Genomic DNA, 21,164 nt, shown 5'->3' on the forward strand with positions numbered 1-21,164 from the left:
TGTGACAGCATACCATTGTGCTTTGAGAAATGAGGGGAATTATTACTGAAAAACCTGAGAAAACATATATGAACTGATGCAAAGTGAAGTGAGCAGAACCAGGAGATAATTATATGCATAGTAACTAATATTATAATGATGATCAACTGTAAAAAACTTAGCTACTTTAATCAATAACTTCATCCAAGACAATTCTAAAGGATTTATGATGAAAATATTATCTATTTCCAAAGAAAAATTGATGAATTGAGTGGAAATTGAAGTATAACTTCTTTTACATTCTTTATTTTTCTTGCCTTTTTAAAATAACATGGCTAATATGGAAATATGTTTTGCATGGTTTCATGTATATATTTGATATCATATTACATGTTTTCTCAATGGGTAGGGAAAGGCCTAGGGGGGGAGGGAAAAATTTGAAACTCAAAATTAAGAAAACTGAATGTCAAAGATAAATGATAAATTTCAGGGGGAAATATTTTCAAATATTACTAGTGTTTTTTATATTTCTTTTTTGCCCTATGTCATAAAGGGAAATATGAATTTTCAGGTGCTATCTTGTGTTAGGTACATGTCATAATTTCCCCCTTCCACTGTATAGTTATTTTTTTATCTTTTCATAGTCAGCACCTAGTATAGCACCTTGCATATAATAGGAATGTGATAAATGGTTGTTGAATTTAATCCAGTGGAAGATATAGAGCCTTGTCTTGTTCTGCCACTAACTTACTTGGGAAAATCTATTCCTTTATGTATTAGTTTCCTTCTCTACAAAATGAAGGATTTGGACTAAATTATTTCTGAAGTCCCTCCCAGATCTGTTTCTTTGACTGACTTTATAAAATTCCTTCTGATCAAGCCATTTTCCAATTGATAAATAGTCAAAGGATATGAACAGACAATTCTCAGACAAAGAAACTGAAACTATTTCTAGCCATATGAAAATATGCTCCAAGTCATTATTAATCAGAGAAATGCAAATTAAGACAACTTTGAAATACCACTACACACCTGTCAGATTGGCTAGAATGACAGGGAAAGATAATGCGGAATGTTGGAGGGGATGTGGGAAAATGGGGACACTGATACATTGTTGGTGGAATTGTGAATACATCCAACCATTCTGGAGAGCGATTTAGAACTATGCTCAAAAAGTTATCCAATTGTGCATACCCCTTGATCCAGCAATGCTACTACTGGGCTTATACCCCAAAGAGATACTAAAGAAGGGAAAGGGACCTATATGTGCCAAAATGTTTGTGGCAGCCCTGTTTGTAGTGACTAGAAACTGGAAAATGAATGGATGCCCATCAATTGGAGAATGGTTGAGTAAACTGTGGTATATGAATGTTATAGAATATTATTGTTCTGTAAGGAGGATGAATACAGAGAAGCTTGGAGAGACTTACATGAACTGATGCTAAGTGAAATGAGCAGAACCAGGAGATCATTATATACCTCAAAAACGATACTGTATGAGGACGTATTCTGATGGAAGTGGATTTCTTTGACAAAGAGACAATCTAATTCAGTTCCAGTTGATCAATGATGGACAGAAGCAGCTACACCCAAGGAAAGAACACTGGGAAATGAATGTAAATTGCTTGCATTTTTGTTTTTCTTCCCTGATTATTTTTACCTTCTGAATCCAATTCTTCCTGTGCAACAAGAGAACTGTTTGGTTCTGCACACATATTATATCTAGGATATACTGTGACATATTTAACATGTATAGGACTACTTGCCATCGGGGGGAGGGGATGAAGGGAAGGAGGGGTAAAATCAGAACAGAAGTGAGTGCAAGGGATAATGTAAAAAATTACCCAGGCATGGGTTCTGTCAATAAAAAGTTATAATAAAAAAATAAAAATAAAATAAAATAAAAATAAATAAAATAAAATTCCTTCTGATTGATAGTCAGAGAAGAATTGTGTTGAGGGGAAAGAGAGCAAATTCTATTTCCTCTTTCTGGGTTTGCACCAGGGATGTGTCATGTAGGGAAGATGGGACAAGGGCATCCAGCCCATGAGCAGAAGGAATTTGTGCCACTTTGATATACAGCAAAGTTATTGTCACAAAATGGCAGAAAGGATACAGTTACAAATTCCTCAGATAAATAAATTGTTAAAATTCTCCAGGCCTCAGTTTTCTCATTTCTATTTTCATTTCAATATTTTGTTAGTGGGGTTACTACCCATCTCCCGACCTTGGACAAAACATATTTATAATCTTTATATGCTTTAGCAAATGTATGGATTAGTTTTTTTTTTTAATTGTCATGGCTGAAAACTGAATCCTTGCAACCAAAATGATGATAAACCCCCAAAAGGCCAATCTTTCTTACATAGTTACATGGTCCATCCTTGTACTCTGCTCCATATCTTTCCACGACAGTAAGATCTGCCATAACTTGTGCCATAACACCAGAACACAGGAATTTAGGACTTCTGTGTAGAACCAGACTGTGTTAATAGACAAAATCATACAGACAAATATAGATAGATAGATAGATATAGATACAGATATATAGATGGGGATGACAATTTCTTCACTCACATTTTGGATGTATTCTTGATAACTAATGTTTGAATTACAAACTTATAAATATATTATCTATGTTTTGATAGGGACCACATCTCTGATTTGTATTATATTAGTATTATAGTTGTTATGGGGTAGATTGGAGATGCAATTGATAGAGTACTAGTCCTAAAGTCAAAAAGTCCAAAGTCATCTTTGTGAGTTCAAATCTGGCCTCAGATGTTTACTAGCTGTGTGATCTTGGACAAGTCACTACAATTGTTATAGATTACATCATAGCCTTTTAAAAATTTCTTTTATGAGTTTCAACAACTATATCTATAAAGTACATTTGGTATCATTGTTCTAACATTATTTTTTCCCAAGTAAGGAAATCCAGTGAATGAATATTTGTTTTCCTTGTCTACTGCTAACTAAAATCTCAGGACAAATTTATCCGACATTTTGGACATATATTAAATTTATAGTATGCCTTGAAAGTCAGCAATTGCTCATTGACTATTATGTATACATCCAGAATAAATGTCTTCTGATAGTTTCCAATAACAGATTTCCCCAGTGAAGATGCTAGACAATACTTAGACTGATACATAGATTTTGTGAGTAGGTTTCTTCTACTGATAATACCAAAATGATAAGACGACCAATGATTTTTTTTTCTAATTCATTTAATGTAATAGACCAGTTAACATTGCCTGTTACTCAATAGCTTTCAACACTTTATATTTCTGAATAGTTCTAAGCATTGGTTCACTAAATAAAATTCAAAAAGAACAAATGAGATTTTTGTCAATAATACAGGTTGTAGATTACACCTTGGGACCAGAAAGATATGTTATAATATTTAGCTGTTGTAAGCATCCTCACACTGCTTCAAGGCACAGAGGCCATTCCCATGCAGAATCAGTTCTCCCTTTCAGATATTGTGGCTTTTAAGTCTCTTTTTCTGTGGACTCAGATCCAGGAAGAATCATTTTACTCATTACCTTTTAGATTATCAATTATAGAAGGAACTTCATTGATGGATCACTAGAATCAGATGTAGAATACTCTTTCTTTGCCTCATATATTGCAGTTGTTATATTTATGCCATTCAATTCACTGTCTGAAAGTTCCATCAAATGAGTCAGATGGGATATTTCTTATAAATTCTAAAATCTGTTCCACAAAATTCTAGAATATAATATCAGTAAGGATGCAAACAAAGCTATGTTATTATGACAACCAAATTATAAGTTCTGAAAATCTGAAGAACTAAAAAAATTTTAAGTAGTGTAAACTACATGCAAAGCTAATTTTTTTTTTACTCTTTAAATACATTCACAAAATTTTAGAAATATTTGATAAATTCTACTGATACTCCAAAGAAATGATCCAATAGAAATAAATACAGGAGCATTTCCTCTTATTCAAAACAAAAAAAAAAAAGTATAAATAAACTATTTAAACACATGCATCCTTGATACATCTTATCCTTATAGATAAAACCACGTTTCCTTTTGGTAGTTGATAAGTTCCAGCCAGGTGACAGGGGATAGAATACCAGGTCTTGGAGTCAGGAAAAACTGAGTTCAAATCTTGCCTCAAACACTTTACTAGTTGTGTGACCCAAGGCAGTTCACTTAACCCTGTTTGTCTCAGTTTCCTTATCTGTAAAATGAGGTAGAGAAGGAAATGGCAAACCATTCCAAGAAAACCCCAAATGAGATCACAGAATCAGACATGACCGAAAATAAATGAACAACAAAGTTCCCTAGAATGCTAAAGAGTATTGATAACAAAGATTTAGAAAAGGTCATAAAGTCTGGGGTAGAAATACCTAAGCCTTTCTGAGTTGCAAGTGTTTAAATTTTTTGGAGGTCAATTGATGCATACTATGTGGGAACATCAGAGAAGACCTTACTCAAGACTTTAGAGATGCTGAGAGATTCAAATAGAAAATATTGATGAAAAAACTTTGAGTGCCTGAGACCCCAGTAGGACGAACAGACAGAGGCAGATTGACATTTTACCACTTGAGTTCACCATAAGAGTTGTCTACAAGAGCTATCAACAAGAACAACAGAAGAAAGACTGATTAACTGACTTAGTGAATGAATGAATGAATGAGAAATCATTTATTAGGTATTGACTTCAAATAAACTTTTGTACTAAGTGGGACCACAAAAAGAAAAGTAAGACTTAGTTCCTGATCTCAAGAAAACCAGGTTCCAATGGGGGAGACAATACACAGAAGGCTTTCATTGCACGTTGGATGGGAAGGTTCCATAGTCCTGAAGATTCAGAAGCAAGTAAATTGTTAATGAATCATCTTTTAATATTCTACTGACAAAATCATACCTATTTCTGATATTGATTTATCTGGATCTTCAGTATATGTGTCTGCAACACCTGCAGAAGCAGATATAGGGCAGCATCTGCATGCGGATGGCTTCCTGGATGATGGCCCAGGGGGGCTGGGCTGGAAGTAGAATTGTAATGTGTAGATAGGATGGGGGAGGTACAACTATTCCCAGATCTCTTGGGTTTACCTTTCTGTCAGGGGAGGTACAGCAGCAGTTGGTGTTTGTGATGGCAAGGAAGGGAAGCTCTTTCTTCATATCAATTGTTTTCAGTGATGAGCATAGGGCCTGTTTTTTTAAGAAACGGAGTCAGTAATCTTGAGAGCAATACTATTCCCAAAGTTCTTGCATTCAGAGTCTTGGCTGTCTTGTGCTAAGTGACTGGGACTACGGGTTTGAGGGACAGTAAGTGGTGGTAGTAGTAGTGATGATGGTGGTTTGACTTGCCTGACTTATGAAAACTTCCTTCTATGTCTTCTTCCCTGTACCTGGCAACTCTGATTTCTGATTCCTGAGATTTTCATAGCAGTATGTTTTCCTGAACTGGCCAAGAAATTACTTATTCTTAGCCAGGACTAATTTAAGCCAGTCCAATGATCAGCTTTGGGATTACAATGCAACGAGAGACATGGATATTATAATGCAATAAAAATTATAATTATAATGCATACTTTTGATAAGATTTAAAAGGCTATACTTCCAATTAAATGAAAATGAAATGCTATTATTTTACTTCTTCATTTACCAGAGCAATTGGGAACTCTTGATCTGGAAAGCATCCCCATAGATCAGTAGACAGTATAATGGGGAATCTGCTAAAAACTTCTGGAGCACCAAATTTCTCTATACTGTGCCTCTTATGCTTTTGGAGAACAAGAAAGCCAAACCAATAATAAGAGCACTAGTCCCATAGGCCAACCAGTGTCCAAAGATAGCTTCCCTCCTGTGTCCTCTGCCCTCTGTCCCTTAAAGAGAAACAAGCCTGTCTACATTAAAATAAGCATAGTCTTACCCAATTGTCTAAATATAAAATGTAACTTGTTTTTTCTCCCAAAAAAACAAGGTAAAAGGACTGGAATGTATCTCTATTTTCCAGGATAATAAGGAACAGGAAGAATCTGAAGAGACAGAAGAAAATCCAGACCTGTGTGAAGAATTTAGAGGGTGGAAGAATGTAACCCAGGGGAGGTGGGGGGAAAAACACTGGACAATGGAGCTAAGTAATAAGTTAGAGATTCTTCCAAAAAGAGAGAGAAGCTGAAACCTTTGGAAAAAAAGAAGCAGGAAGGTCAGGTTGGGAGAGAGATCATATGATAAGGGTAAGAAGAAAAATAAACATAGTGGGTTGGTGACTCTTTACTAAAGGGTACTGGTGGGCATCTATGATCATCCTAATAATCCTGGGAGTCAGCTCTCATCCCTGAGCATGTAAATGGGACATAACAGACAGTCTACCTACTTTTGATAATTCATGAGGGAGAAAATAGTATAACCAAAAAGAACCCAAGAAGCATTAATAAAGATTATGAAGTTTTGGGCAAGAAGTTAAAGTTACCTTAGGGGGCACAGGTGATATTTTCATCACTGCTGTCAGTTGAAGGCTCTGTTGTCTGAAGAGAAAAACAGATTTGGAAATGAACAGCTGGTTAAGAAAATGGTATCTGAGAGCAGAATTTGGATTTCTGTATCACAGCTGGGAATGATGAGTTCTTGGCCAGGCATAGAATGTATTTAATGAGGGCTGGTAAAAATGTTGTTGTTTTTTTCTAGAGTCTTTGCAAATTTGACTCAGTGAGTACTAAATTAAAAAGGAAAGGGCAGAGAGAATTATTCAACAAGCATTTTTAAAGCACCTACTATGTATAGACTCATTGTTAGGAGCTGAGGATGCAAAGATACAAGTGAAATGGTCTGTGATCTCAAGGAGCTTATGATCCATTTGGGAAAACAACATGTACACATATGGTTAGGATAGATATAACATGGATGTGGAAGAAGGAAATAGCAGCTGGAGGAGGGGGGCATTGCCAATCGAGAATGATCTCATGTAGAAGATAATCTTTCAGTTGAGTTCTGAAGGGAACTAAGACTTCTAAGAGATAGAGACAGCCAACATAGAGAAGGTGGGAAATAGAGCACCATGTTGGAAGAATAGTAAAGCTAATTTGGGGCCAGGTTGTGAATGCCACAACAGATTTCAATGCCAAACAGAAGAATATATTTTTGATACCATAGAGGGGAGCTAGAAAGAAAAATGACATAAAGACACTCTGGAATACTTGGGAGGGAAAAAAATCTAAGAAAGAAACCAGAAATAAAACTATGTATATAAATTCACCATGTCTGGATAACATAAGCAAGGAGAATTAGAGATGCTAACATAAGGATACAAATATGGTCTCATAGCTATCACTGAGATTTGTTGGTATGGGATGCGAGATGGAATATTTCTTTTTAAGGAAAATCCTTTATCAAAAGGACTAAAACAGAAGAAGGGGAGATTTTGGAGGCCAGATAGAATAAAACCACATACTTACAAAAGAATATATTCATATTAGAAAATATAAGTGCTACTTGTTTAACCTATATTGAATTACTTGCTGTCTAGGGGAGAGGGTAGGGAGAAAAATTGGAACACAAGGTTTTGCAAGAGTAAATGCTGAAAATTATCTTTGCATGTATTTTGGAAAATAAATAGCTATTATTGTTTTATTTAAAAATAAAGAAAGGTATTGAGAAACTGAAGAAAAAAGAAAATAATATCCAGGTGCAAGAGGGTGAAACCATTTGGGGGATAAAATCATGAGAAAATACTACAGTCTACTAAGACAGGAGGAATTCAATGAAAAATTCAGAAAACAAATCATAAAACCAGCCTGGAGATATGATATAGTATTGAGGACTGATTTGAAGTATCCAGATATATTTGAGAATTCACTCTATACCAAAAATGGAGCAGAGAGGACTAATGGTTCCATTGGAGTTTCCACTCACAGCCCCTTCACTAAAGTATTGTTCTGAAGCTTCACCATGGAGGAAAGTGACCCTAATTCTTATGAAGATTCTGCTGGCCGAGCACAAGCTCACAAATGGTTCTACTAATTGAAAAACACTTCATGCATAATTCTGATAAGGGACTGTATGTCTTTAATGTAAACTAAGTATAGAAAGGCTCTTTACCACATTGATGAAAAGATGATGAATTTTGGACCATTTTTTTTTGCTCAATTTTAAAATGTGATTTTTTTTTAGTTGAACTTAAGTATCAAATAAAGTGAGCATTTCTATATACAAATACTATATAGAAAAAGTTTAATTTTTGAATAAAACTGCATATCTATTATGCAGAACTTACTTTTTACTTTTAAGCTTATAATAAATTCAAGGAGTAACTTTTTTTTGCACTTCTATACATATTTCCACAAATATGCTGCACAAGAAAAATCAGATCAAAAAGGAAAAAAAATGAAAAAGAAAATAAAATGCAAGCAAACAACAACAAAAAGAGTGAAAATACTATGCTGTGATTCACACTCAGTTCCCACAGTCCTCTCTCTGGGTGCAGATGGCTCTCTTCATCACAAGACCATTGGAATTGACCCGAATCATCTTATTGTTGAAAAGAGCCACATCTATCAGAATTGATTATTGCATAATATTGCTGTTGCTGTGTATAATGATCTCCTGGTTCTGCTCATTTCACTTAGCTACAATTCATGTAAGTCTTAAGGAGTAACTTTCAAAGTTGTCTTGCTCACCTGATTCCTTCTGTGAATTAACAAAAATTCAATTATCCTTCTCTCTCTCTCTCTCTCTCTCTCTCTCTCTTTGGCTGGGGTAGGATGGTGGGGAGAGTTCAAATCTAATTTCAACCTTTTCTTCCTGTATCTCACTCCCTAAAAAAGGAAAGAGGAAGAAAAACAAGACTTTCTTGTAAAATATGGGTAGTCAAACAAAATAAATTCCTACATTGGTAATGTCTAAAAAGTAATATCTTATTCCATACCTCTAGTTCATCAATTTTTTCAGGACGTGGATAACAAGCTTCTTCAATGGTTCTTTGGAATCTTGGCTGGTCATTGCACTGATCAGAATTCTTAAATCTTTCAAAATTATTTTCCTTTAGAAAGTTGTAATTATAGGTTTAAAAGATTGTAATTATATACCTTGTTCTCCTGGTTCTGCTCACTTCATGGTGCATCAGTTCATATAAATCTTTTCAAATTTCTTTGAAACTTTCCATTTTTTCATTTCTCATAGTGAAGTCATATTCCATTACATTAATATACCATAATTTATTTGCCCAATCTTTAAGTGATGAACACTTTTAATTTCCATTTCTTTGCTAGAACAAAAAGAGCTACTATAGCCATTTTTTAAAATTGTCTATCAAGTTATAAAATGTACTGATAGAAAGAGAACCTATACTCATGAAATCATGGCTCATTGAAAATTTCTTTGAAACAAAATTTTATTAATAGCTTTTCTTTTTACATCATCTACATTTCCCTTTGTTTCTCTTCAGAGAAGAAGGAAACAATCATCTGTTAAGTGCCTACTATGTGCCAGACGTTGTGTTAAGTACTCTACAGATATTATCTCATTTGATCCACACAAAAATCCTAAAGTGACGTTATTATCATCATCTTACGATTGAGAAAACTGAGGTAGCAGCCTTATAATAAAGAATTTTTAAAAAGGAAAAAGTTCAGCATTTGATCATTGATAATTGAGATATTGAAGTATGCTCCCTTCAGAGCTAGTGTAATCTATCAAACTAGTCAAATACTTGTATGTATTCCAGTTTAGTGTCATGTGTGTGTGTGTGCATGCATGTGTGTGTGTATGTGTGTGTGTATGTGACAGAGAGACAAAGTCACAGAGACAGAGAGACAGAGACATGCACAGAGCAAGAAAGAGAGAAGTAGTTGTTAAGATTTCAAGAAGCTTAAAGAGACTTGTTTGTTATATTCTGGTATTTTTCCTTTCTATTATTTCTGTTATTATGCATGGTCCTGATTTCAACATTTCTGGGGATATCACAATCAGTGAGGAGTCTGTGTGGGATGTCTATGCTTCCCTGGAGGTCTGATAATGGTCCACAATTGTGCTCTATCCTGCCTAGGAAACAGAGTGTGGAATTCATGTAAAAAGGTCTAGTCCCTTCCTCATGCAACTTAGCTGAGTTTTTCTTAAAGGTTCTTGAGACCTTTCTTGAGATTTGATTGGTTCAGGAGACTAAAGGCCCAAACTGCTGATATCTCTTCCTCATCACTTGAGTACTGAACAGCTTTCAGGAGCTCTAGGTTGCCTTTCTGAGGTGAGGAATCAATGGACATCTTGGGCGAGGAAGCTGTGTCCTCAATGCTTATCTTTGTTGAAAACTTTATCCTGTTCTGGCTAAGTAAATCTTTCTGTTAAATATTGAATGACAAATGTCACTTTTTTTTTCAATGTCTCATCTTGTTCTAATATTGTACCTAAACTACCAAGAGATTGGCCTGAGTCAGGGTCAGTCTGGAACAAAGGAAATATAAGCAATGATAATATATCCTGCCTGACAAGTCTGTCTCAGAACCTCATTACGATTCTTCATGACTAAGGGTTTGATTCTCTGCTAAATGGGAAAGATGGACTCCCCACAGTTAGAATTTTCATGATAGATTTCAATACATTGTTTTCCTGTATTCCTTGGAGTCTGATATTTTGACTCAAGATTGGTGTTGAGAAGAACAATAAAAACATAAATATATTCTCTGCCAGCTAGATAGGAGGACAACTTCAATGGATCATGGAATCAGTGATTTAGGGCTGGAGGAGAGCCCTCATTTGCTCAAAAGGAATAGGAGGCCCAGGAAATTTAAGTGATTTGTCATCCCTTTCTTTCTCTCCCTTTCCTTCTCTGTCTTTCTGTCTTTGACTCTGTCTGTCTCTGTCTCTTTCTCTTTCTCCCTGTCTCCCCACTTTTTTTTACCCGGCTTTCCCTCTGAGATTTTAATCCATGATATCTATGTATTCTCTTCATTTTCTGAAATTTGCATTTACAAAATCTAGGGTGCTAATCAGACCATTTGGGATCTGGACCAAAGTGCTCTGATTATGGAACCAGTACCGTACTGGTTCAGTTGATGTAATCACCAACATGAGCACTCTCAGCCTACTCTTTGGAAATGTGAAGAAGTTTCTTCTCCAGTTTGTCGGTCCAGTGTCCTAGGTTCTGAAGTCTCTCTACCAATCAAGAGCCACGTATCCTTTGTATACAAGTATACTAAGTATACAGTATCACTTGGCTCAGTATATAGTATCACTCAATATACAGTATCACTTGGACTATCCCTCAGGAAAATGGTCCCAGACTTGGATGAAGGGGGAAGTTCAATTTAAAACATCAAATGTGCTAATATGTGTAGATTGGTTTGAAGAACTTAATGAGTTATATAAATGTTAGCTAGGATGATGATGAAGAAAAGGTATCCATGGACTCCTTGAAAGGCTAGAATTGTCAATGTTGAAGGTAGACAATCACTGTCCCTGGTGATGGGTAATGCATTATTACTCAAAGAGCACTCAGTTTGGAATCAGGGGACTTGTGTATACATGCAGGCTCTGCCAACTTGCTATTCACATTAGTGACCTGTGTAAATGACTTGTCTTTTCATAGTCTCAGTTTATGCATCAATAAAATAAAATAAAGGCAAAGTACTTGGTGATCTCTAAGCTTTTTAAAGATTTTAAATCTCTGATCTTACTGGACTTTTGAAGGCTGGATTTTTCCAGGCACTGGGAATCTAGATTGGAACAGACTGAAAGTCCCTGCCTGGGGAAGAGGAGCACATATTTCTGAAGTTAGATAAACAAGAGGTTATCAGATTGTCAGGTACAAGGAGTCTTAGGGGATACTAACTTGCCTTCCTGTTGCTGTTTTTGGTTCCAATGGATGTCTTCAGGGAGGGAGCATGATGACAGATGCCTCTGGGTGACTTCCCTTTTTCTGCTAGTGCACATAGATGCTACTCACTAAATGCTTGTTGATTAATGTTTGCTTTGACTGCTCTATCCCCATGTCTATCTTCCTGAGTTGTCCCCATTCTTTAGGCTAACCCAACTCAAGACAATATAAAAGGAACATGAGATATGAAATCAGAAGACCTTAGATTAGGCAAATTATTTCTCTGAGACTCAGTTTCCTTATCAGTAAAATGGGAATAATAATAGCATTTACTTCACAGGATTGTTGTGAGGATGAAATGAGATAATTTATGTCATGTTTTGCAAATTTTATATAAAAGTATTTCTTAAGCATTAGTATCCCACACCTAGTAGGTGCTTGATAAATGCTTGTTCCCTTCCCCTTTTCTTCCAGTAACACTCAGAAAGATAGAGTGACTTGCTTATTGCCACATATCTGGTAAGTGGTAAATCCAAGACCTAGAAGTATTGTAGAAAGGATTCTTGTTGAAGTCTGGATTTAATAAATGACCCCTGAGATCCTTCCAACTCTGATATTCAGTGACAAATCTCATGATTCTAAATTTCATCTCTTTCTTAAAGTTGTCAGTGACCACCAGATCTTTTCCTCTCTAGATCTTAGTTCATTTATTGTCTGTCCCATTTATTCATCCCTTATCTTGTTGTGCCTTGTGATGTGGCCTACAGGTACTATAACATACTCTAAGGAAAATGGAACAGCTTAGTGATGCATGAATAGAGCACCAACTCTTAAGTCAGGAGGACCTGAATTCAAATTTAGTTTCAGATACATGATATTTACTATCTGTGTGACTCTGGGCAAATCACTTAACCCTGATTGCCTCAGCATTATCCTGTGTCCCACCCCTTCCCCAGAAGGAATATAAATTGTAGGACAATTGCAAATATGCTTTGTTAAAAGAAGTTTCTCCTTTGGAGAGCTGGGTGAAATCACAAATTTAGATGAAAGTAAATAACAATCCTATATTGTTAACTTTTGGTTTGTCTTTATCCTTATCTCCCAACAAGCTTGAAAACTCTTTGAATGTCCTATGCTCATGCTCTTTTTGTGTCCTTTCTGTAGGAGAAAGCACTATGTATAGAAAAGCAAACTAGATTTGGAATTTAAAGACCTGGATTCAAGTCTCAACTCTGCCACTAACTTATGTCTCCTTGTAACCTCTAAGAACAAATATAAAACATTTCATTTAGCATTTAAAGCTCTTTATAATCTGGTTCCTTCCTACCTTCCCAGGCTTAAGCTTGACTCCCCTATATGCACGCTTCAATCCAGCTGAACAAGATTGGAGCAAAGTGATTCAGCTTTGTGATCTGGGGAGTTGGGATTCTGCCTAGACTCAACTCAGTCTGTGTAAGCCTAGAGCCTGGGTCTTGAGCCATGGGTTACAGGTATTAAGAGTTTATCATTCAGATGAAAACTGAGTGGATGCCCATCAGTTGGGAAACAACTGAATAAGTTATGACACATGAATGTAAGGGAATATTATTGTTCTACAAGAAACGATCAGCAGGATGATTTCAGGAAAGCTTGAAAAGACTTACTTTAACTGATGCTAAGTGAAGTGAGTAGATAGCTATGGAAGTAGAAAACCATGGAAGAATTTAGTACAGATAAAGATGAAAGCAATAGTCAAGAGGAAAAAAAAAAGAGAATTTAACTATCGATCAGGAAAAGGAGAAGAGATTGAAGATAACAGACAGGGGATGATGGATGGATCAAGGTCTTGAAGGAGTCCAATCAATAGTATAGTGGATTACCGGATCAGAAAAGTTGTTCCTATTACATTTACTTGTGTTATTGATTAAAGGAGTGGAAAAAAACTCTCAAGGAATCTACTTTATAGAATTGTTGTAAAAAATACTTTGCCAGCCCTCAAATACTATGTAAATTATAAATAAATATGAATTGTAATTTTCACAAATAAAAAAATTTAAATGAGAAAAATAGTTTGCCTCTGAAGACTTTAGATAAAACATAGGTCTTGACTTCAAGGAGCTTGACATCTACAAGCACATATAACATATAATATTATGTTTTAAAGAGGTGAAAAATAAATGTTTCTGAAAGGTCCAAAACAGGAAAGTAGTAATTCAGTGGAGGAGGTAAAGTTGAGGTTACAAATAAATAACACAAAGGCTCTGCTTACAAGGAACTTACATTCTGGTGTGAAAGCACATAAAAAGAAAGGTAAAAACAAATTATTTGAGTAGGTAGAGATTATCAACAACAACAGGGAATCAAATAATGCTTCAGGTAGAAGATAGCATTGGAGTTAATCCAAAAAAAGGTGCAAAATAAAGCAAAAAAGCTAGGGTAGCATCAGATTGTGGGAATCCTTGAATGCCTTTTTGAAGAGTTTGATCTTTACTCAGTAAGTAATAGGGAACCATTCAAAATTATTAAGCAGAAGAAAAAACAGGATGATGTATATGAAAGTTTACTGTGATAATTAATGAATCTACATGAATTTATTAAATATACCATGTGTCAGACATTGTATTATGGGAGAAATGACGATTAATAACGAATAGTTTGGGAAAATCCAGAGATCCTCCCCTTCTTCTAAAGTTCTGATTTTTAGAAGTTCAGTCTCTTAAGGGACATTGCTGATAATGAGATTGAACTAACTTTCTAGTTCAGAAACTAAACCCAGGGGGAGTACCTATTCTGCTCAGGCTTGGGTATAAATTCTTTAAGTAGATTACCCAAGGTGGGATAAGAGAGAGAGGGGTCCTGGATATAAAGACAGTCTTCCTGGCTGAGGGTGACATGATATTACTCTCAGCCCCTCATAGTAATATTTGTTCTCTCATTGTTAATCAATCAGAGTTGATTGCCATTCCTTTTCCAAAAAAGCATATCAGTTATGAGCCCACTGCCAAATGACTTTGATCTATTACCATCCTTTTATAAATGAACATGCTGGCCTTATGAATAAAATTATTAAGTTACCCAGAAATAATGTCTCTCAAAGCTTTTTAATCACCACATTTGGGTATTCAAGATATAAGTATAAAGAATAAAATAATCCCTACTCATAAGGTATTTACAGTCTAATGGAGGGGACCATAAATATATATATAAATATGTCCTCATCAATGGAGATCATTCTGTACAAGCATGTATTAGGGGATTTAAACAAGGGGATAAGTCCATTGGAGTTTGTGATTTCTGCAGTGGTTTGAATGCTTGGCAGTTTGGTTTGAGAAAGGATCTCAGTATCTAGTATCTTCTCTAGCTGAACTGTTATATTTAGGTAAATGGAAGATAGTGCTGATGCTAAGGTCACGAGACACCCAATTCTTCAGTAATAAGAAACCATTGCTATTGCTGTTTTCCACTCCTTTCCTCCTAGGAACTCCCTACTATTTCTGATAGTCTGTGCTTACTCTTACATTAAAATGATTCAGAATTACCAACTTGTCTTCTCTTGGCACATTGATGATGACAGTTCAGGTTTTCATAAAATTGGTCTTTGATCTCACCAGGACTCATTATGGTGAGGACATGAGTGATAGTATTATAGTATTTGCCTACAAATGGAAATTGCTCTGTCATAAGCCTCTCATTCATTCCTTTTGGAAGGCATACAAGCTTGTTGACTAGATTAGATCTGACTGGGTAATTTAAGTCAGTTTCATGGGCATTCCTCATTACAGTGGCCACTCCAGAAAAACAAATCATCCAGCTCTGACTTTGCTAAGCTGGCAATCATTTTCCAGTCTTATTTCAACGCAGGGTTCTTATTTGGATGCATTACTGGCCAAATTCATCACAAGGTTTGTTCATCTTTCAGGTCCACTGGATTTTGTGTTGTCTACAAGCATGTATATAGTCCTTGCGTTAATAATGAGTGGAGGTATCTCTGCAAAGTACATTTTTCGGTGTTTCAACCAAAGTGTGGAATCCTTGCCTGCTATGTTAAGCAGGCCAGAATTGGGTGAAGCAGACATTTTCATGGCATCTTTTCTAGTTTCTTCTTCATGCCAGTAGGGAAATAGAGAAGTTCTCAAAAAAAGTTGCTCAGCAAGCTGATTTCAGAAAAGTCTTCCATGAGCTGGTACTGAGTGAAGTGAGCAGAACTATCAGCACAATGTACACAGTAATAGCAAGATTATGTGATGATCAACTATAATAGACTTATCTTTTCTCAGTAATACATTGATCTAAGACAATTCCAATAGACTTGGAATAGAAAATTCCATTTTCATCCAGAGAGAGAACAATAGAGATTGAATATGTGTTGAAGTATCCTAGTTTCACCTTTTTTTGGTGTGCTCTTTCTCATGGTTTTTTCCTTTTGTTCTGATTTTTCTCTTATGACAAATATGAAAATATATTTACTTAATGTATATTAAATTGGAGAGAGGTGGGGAAGGAAGGAAGAAAAAATTTGGAACACAAATCTCACAGAAATGAATGGGTTTTGTTTTTTTTTTGGATTTTTCTTTTTTCTTTTTTTTTATTATTATAGTAACTTTTTATTGACAGAATCCATGCCAGGGTAATTTTTTTACAACATTATCCCTTGCCCTCACTTCTGTTCCGATTTTTCCCTCCCACCCTCCACCCCCTCCCCTAGATGGCAAGCAGTCCTATATATGTTGAATATGTCCTAGTATATACTAGATACAATGTATCACAGAAATGAATGTTGAAAAATAGCTTTATATGTATTTGGGAAAAAATGCTGTTAAGAAAAAAAAGCAGCTTAGATACTCATGGGTTGCTGAATGCCACTGCTTCTTCAGTCCAGTAAGAAGATGACCCTATGTTCTGGGCTACCTACATGCAAAGTTGTGATTACAGTTCCCAGTGCATCAAAACCTATTGCTTTATCACTCATGGTAGGTAAAATAACAAAAGGATATCATAGTAAAATAACAAAATTTTACAATAGCAAAATGGTGAGTCTCGACTTGCAGGTGAATTGGATTTAAGTGAGATAGAGTTGTATAAAGTCATCAGTCTCACTCTCTCTTTCAGAGTCATCAAAGTACAATGGCAAGATTAAAGTCAAGGTGACTGCCAATGGCCTGGAACACAATGGATGACCTTGGAATCTTTGATGTATTACCAAGCTCTAAGCACTTCACAATGCCTGCTCCCACAGTCTTCATGGCCTATTGGAACAAATTGTTCTTATTTGCCCATTCTGCCTGGGAAAGTCTTGCAATGCTTGGTGTAGACATCACACTAACTCACCGCTGTGCTTGAGACCCATTGGTTATCCTCAACCTGGTTTAACCCATATGCTAAGATATTTTAATGGAGTTTAGCTGCTGCACGTGCTACAACCCTTTTTTCTTAATCTATCTTTGATCTCTTAATAAAAAAAAAGACATTTAATAGTATTTTCTTCAATTATGTGTACAGACAATTTTTAACATTAAAAAAAATTTATGTTCCAAATTTTCTTTCTCCTTTCTCTTCTCTCCCACTGAGAAGAAGCAATTTGATCTAGATTATATATGTGCAGTTATTCAAAACATATTCCATATTATTACATTGTGTTCTCTAATTCTTCTTTAGCCATAAATTTCTCCTTTCTCCACAGATGTGAGAGATACACTATCTCTTGTTCTGCTAATGTGCTTATAGTATCACCTTTTATGTCTAAATCATGAACCCATTTGATTTTATCTTGGAATAAGGTGCTAGATGTTGGTCCATGTCTAATTTCTGCCCCCTTGCAAAAGAAGAAACAGATCAAAAGGAAAAAAACCCATTGGAAAAATAAAATGAGGAATAGTATTCTTCAGTCTGCATTGGTACCCCATCAGTTCTATCTCTAAATGTGGACAGTATTTTTCATCACAAACCCTTTGAAATTATATTGGATCATTTTATTGCTGAGAATAGCCAAGTCATTCACAGTTGATTATTGCACAATGTTGCTATTACTATGTACGTTGGTGTCCTGGTTTTATTTACTTCATTTTCTATCAGTTAGTCTAAGCCTTTCCAGGTTTTTCTGAAATCAGTCTGCTTGTCAAACAGCACAATAGTATTCCAATACAATTATATACCACAACTTGTTCAGCCATTCCCCAATTGATGTGCATCCCCTCAACTTCCAATTCTTTGTCATCTCAAAGAGTTACTATAAATAGGTTTTTTGAACAAATAGGTTTCCCCCTTCCCCCTTTTCATTCTCTTTGGGATGGAAACCTAGTAGTAGTATTGCTAGATCAAAGGGTATGCACAGTTTTATTATCCTTTAGACTCAGACTTAGTTCCAAATTGTTCTCCAGAAGGGCTGCATCAGTTCACAGCTCCACCAACAGTTCTATAGCATCTCAATTTTCCTTTTTTATTTTTCTTTTCCATCATATTAGCCAATAGATGTGAGGTGATACCTCAGAGTTGTTTTAATTTGTATTTTTCTAATAGTTATTCAGAACATTTTTCATATGAATATAAATAATTTTGATTTCTTCTTTTGAAAATTGCCTGATCATATCTTTTGTCCATTTATCAACTGGGGAATGACTTGTATTCTTATAAACTCAGTTCCCTATATATTTGAGAAATAAGGCCTTTATCAGAGACACTTGCTGTAAAAACTGTTTCCTAGCTTTCTGCTTTTCTTCTAATTTTAAATGCTTTGGGTTTTGTGCAAAACTTTTAAAATTTAATATGATCAAAATTATTCATTTTATATATCATAATGTTCTCTATCTCTTGTTTGGTCCTACATTCTTCCCTTTTCCATTTCTCTCTTCTAATTTCCTTATGGTATCATCATCTTCTTAAACTAAATCATGATTTAGACCATTTTGATCTTACCATGGTACACAATATAAGATTTTGGTTTATATTTAGTCTCTGTCATACTGTTTTCTAACTTTCCCAGCAATTTTTGTCAAATAGTGAATTATTATCCCAAAATCTTGGATCTTTGGGTTTATCAAACACTAGATTATTAAAGTCATTTACTATTGTGTCTTGTGTACATAATCTATTACACCAATTCACTACTCTACTTTTTAGCCAGTACCAGACTGTTTTGATGATTGTTGCTTTATAATATAGCTTTAGACTTGGTACAATGAGGCCACCTTTCCCCCACATTATTTTATTCATCACTTCTCTTGATATTCTTTATCTTTTGCTCTTCCAGATGAATTTTGTTATTATTTTTATAATTATAAAAATTTCATTAGGAGTTTAGTATGATATTGAATAAATAAATTGATTTAGATAGAATCATCATTTTATTGTATTGGTTATTATTATATTGTTTCAATATATTTAAAAACAATTAATATTTCCCAATTATTTATATCTGACTTTATTTGTGTGAAAAGTATTTGAAAATTTTATAGTATCTGTGCTAATTTTAAATGAAATTTCTCTTTGTTTCCTGTAAGGTTTTGTTCATAACATGTAGAAATGCTGACAATTTGAGTGGATTTATTTTATATTCTGCAACTTTGTTAAAGATGTTAATTATTTCAACTAGTTTTTTAGTTGATTCTCTAGGATTTTCTAAGTATAATATCATAGCATCTATGAGGATTTATAGTTTTGTCTCCTCATTGCCTATTCTAATTCCTTCAATTTCTTTTTCTTCTCTTATTACTATAATTGACATTTCAAGTGCAATATTTTTTTTCAAGTGCAATATTAAATAATAGTGGTGATAATAGGCATCCTTGTTTCAGTCCAATTGTATTGGGAAGGCTTCTAGCTTACCTTCATTACAGATTATGCTTGCTGATGATTTGAGATACTAATCATTTTAAGGAAAGTTTCATTTATTCCTATGCTTTCCAACATTTTTTGATAGAAATGGATGTTGTATTTTGTCAAGAGCTTGTTTTGTATTTATTTTTTTCTTTTTTATCTTTTTTATTATAGCTTTTTATTGACAGAACATATGCATGGGTAATTTTTCAACATTGTTCCTTGCAATCACTTCTGTTCCAACTTTTCCCTTCCTTCCCTCTACTCCCTCCCCTAGATGGCAGGCAGTCTCATACATGGTAAACATGTTAAAGTATATTTTCAATACAATATATGTGTACATATTTATACAGTTCTCTTGTTGCATAAGAAAAATTGGATTTAGAAAGATAAAAGTAAACTGGAAAGAAAGGCAAAAATTCAAGCAGTCCACATTCATTTCCCAGTGTTCTTTCTCTGGGTGTAGCTGGTTCTGTTCATCACTGATCAAGTGGAACTGAATTATATTTCTTCTCCTTGTTGAAGATATCCACTTCCATGAGAATACATCCTCATACAGTATTGTTGTTGAAGTGTATAATGATCTCCTGGTTCTGCTCATTTCACAGCATTAGTTCATGTAAGTCTCTCCAAGCCTCTCTGTATTCATCCTGCTGATAATTTCTTACAGAACAATAATATTCTGTAACATTCATATACCACAATTTACTCAGCCATTCTCCAGTTCATGGGCATCCATTCAATTTCTAGTTTCTAGTCACTACAAAAAGGGCTGCCACAAACATTTTTGCACATACAAGCCCCTTTCCCTTTTTAAATATCTTTTTGGGATACAAGCCCAGTAACACTGCTGGATCAAAGGGTATACACAGTTTGATAACTTTTTGAGCATAGTTCCAAATTGTTCTCCAGAATGGTTGGATCCGTTCATAACTCCACCAACAATGTATCAGTGTCCCTGCTTTCCTGCATCCCCTCCAACATTCATCATTATCTTTTCCTGTCATCTTAGACAATTTGACAAGTAGTATCTCAGAGTTGTCTTAATTTGCATTTCTCTGATCAATAGTGATTTGGAACACCTTTTCATATGAGTAGAAATAGTTCAATTTCATCATCTGAAAATTGTCTGTTCACATCCTTTGACCATTTATCAATTGTAGAATGGCTTGATTTCTTATAAATTAGAGTCAATCCTCTATATATTTTGGAAATGAGGCCTTTATCAGAACCTTAAACTGTAAAAATGTTTTCCCAGTTTATTGCTTCCCTTCTAATCTTGTTTGCATTAGTTTTGTTTGTACAAAAACTTTTTAACTTAATATAATCAAAATTATCTATTTTATGATCAATAATAATCTATAATTCATCTTTGATCACAAATTCCTTCCTCCTCCACAAGTCTGAGAGGTAAATCATCTTATATTCTTCTAATTTATTTATAATCTCATTCTTTATGCTTTAATCATGAACTCATTTTGATCTTATCTTGGTATATCTTGGTTTTAAGTGTGGGTCCATGCCTAGTTTCTGCCATACTAATTTTCAGTTTTCCCAGAAGTTTTTGTCAAATAGTGAATTCTTATCCCAAAAGTTGGGAT

The sequence above is a fragment of the Sarcophilus harrisii genome, chromosome 2 (assembly GCF_902635505.1).
Source record: "Sarcophilus harrisii chromosome 2, mSarHar1.11, whole genome shotgun sequence".
Lineage (NCBI taxonomy): Eukaryota > Metazoa > Chordata > Mammalia > Dasyuromorphia > Dasyuridae > Sarcophilus > Sarcophilus harrisii.